A 1,759-nucleotide genomic window follows, 5' to 3' on the forward strand; every position below is an offset into this window, starting at 1 on the left:
TAACAATACAGGCACTATAAAGGGTTTATATACAAAGAAACTACTAAATATAAAGATAAACCTTCCTAAATACCAAAAGTAATTTTAGAAAAAGCAAAGAAGACATACTAAATAAAGACAAACAATAAATCATATACAATCACAGTATACAATATTCAATACACATAATTACTACAATGTAAAATAATATACTCAGTGTGATGTCACCAACATGGAATAGGTGGTTGCCAACTTCAATCCCCCTCACAAAAAGACCAACTAGCAACCATCCATAGACAAGACACCTTTGTGAAAATCCCAGAACCCAGGATGAGACTGAAGCATCCCCTTGGATCACAGAAACAGGGAAAAACCTCAAAAACATTTTGTTAAGTAAAATAAGCCAGTCACAAAAAACTACATATTGTATGAGTCTGTTCACATTAAGTGACCAGAAAAGGAAAATCTCTAGAGAGAAAGTAATAGATTAGTCGTTGCAAAGGGCTGGGAGAAATGAAGGAATAGAAGGGTGTTAACTAGAAGGTATGGGATTTCTTTCTGAGATGATGAAAATGTTTAAAATTGACTGGTGATGATTGCACGTCTTTGTGAATATACTAAAAACTGTGGATCGTATGTACACTTTAAATGGGTGAATTGTATCCGGAACTGAATGTGAATTATATCTCAATAAAGTTGTTAAAAATATATTTTAAAACATTTTGAAACATCAATTATTAGAAGTTGAAAAGTGAAACAAATAAACCTTGCTGTATATCAAATTGGTGTTGTAACACCAAACAGTTATTCCAACCAACTTTAAAACATGGTTTTTGACTATATATCTTCATTGTATAGTAGTCTTATCGTTGGTCATAATATTAATAATAATATTTTAAAAACAAGTAGCTACATCAATATTGTTAGGAACCAAGCATTTCAGCATTTTAAAAATATAAAAAAAGTTCTTATATTAAGAAACCCTATAATCTTAAATTTAAATAGAAAATCTGAGTTTTAGCTCATGATTATTCTCTCCTTTTAAATAACCTCCCTACTGAAAGACCCCAGAAGCAAAGAAAGCTAAGTAAGCAATGACAGTCCAGGGACATAATGTGGTCTTTAAACACCATTTCCCACTAAAAGAAACCATAACTCCTTAGAGAAATGGGTAATTCCAGGTCTGGGGCATGAAATGTATAAGATGAACTTGGAACATTCTATTATACTGTAAAATAAGTACATTATCAAAGGCTACTAGGATTGTATCTAAGGAGCCCAGAGCAAATTGAAGGAGTTTCCATTCACCAAAAACAGGATAATTTGGGGAAAACAAAAACAAAAACAAAAGTCTGTGATGGATTAGTCTTTAAAACTCGGAGTTCAGGGCTTCCCTGGTGGCGCAGTGGTTGAGAGTCCACCTGCCGATGCAGGGGACACGGGTTCGTGCCCCGGTCCGGGAAGATCCCACATGCCGCGGAGTGGCTAGGCCCATGAGCCATGGCTGCTGAGCCTGCACGTCTGGAGCCTGTGCTGCACAACGGGAGAGGTCACAACAGTGAGAGGCCCGTGTACCGCAAAAAAAACCCCAAAAACTCGGAGTTCAAAAGATACTAAAAAAAAAAATCGTTGGTCACCTTTGGAAGTTGCTAAGGCACCAGACTAATTATTTTGGAAATAATAACTAGGAAGAATCAACCATTTATTCTGTACCATTTTTGTAAAAATTGCATTGCAAGTTAACCAAATAGTTGATGACGGAAAATTATTCTTCATAGAA

This window comes from Hyperoodon ampullatus (genome assembly GCF_949752795.1).
Source record: "Hyperoodon ampullatus genome assembly, chromosome: 18".
In the NCBI taxonomy this organism is placed as follows: domain Eukaryota; kingdom Metazoa; phylum Chordata; class Mammalia; order Artiodactyla; family Ziphiidae; genus Hyperoodon; species Hyperoodon ampullatus.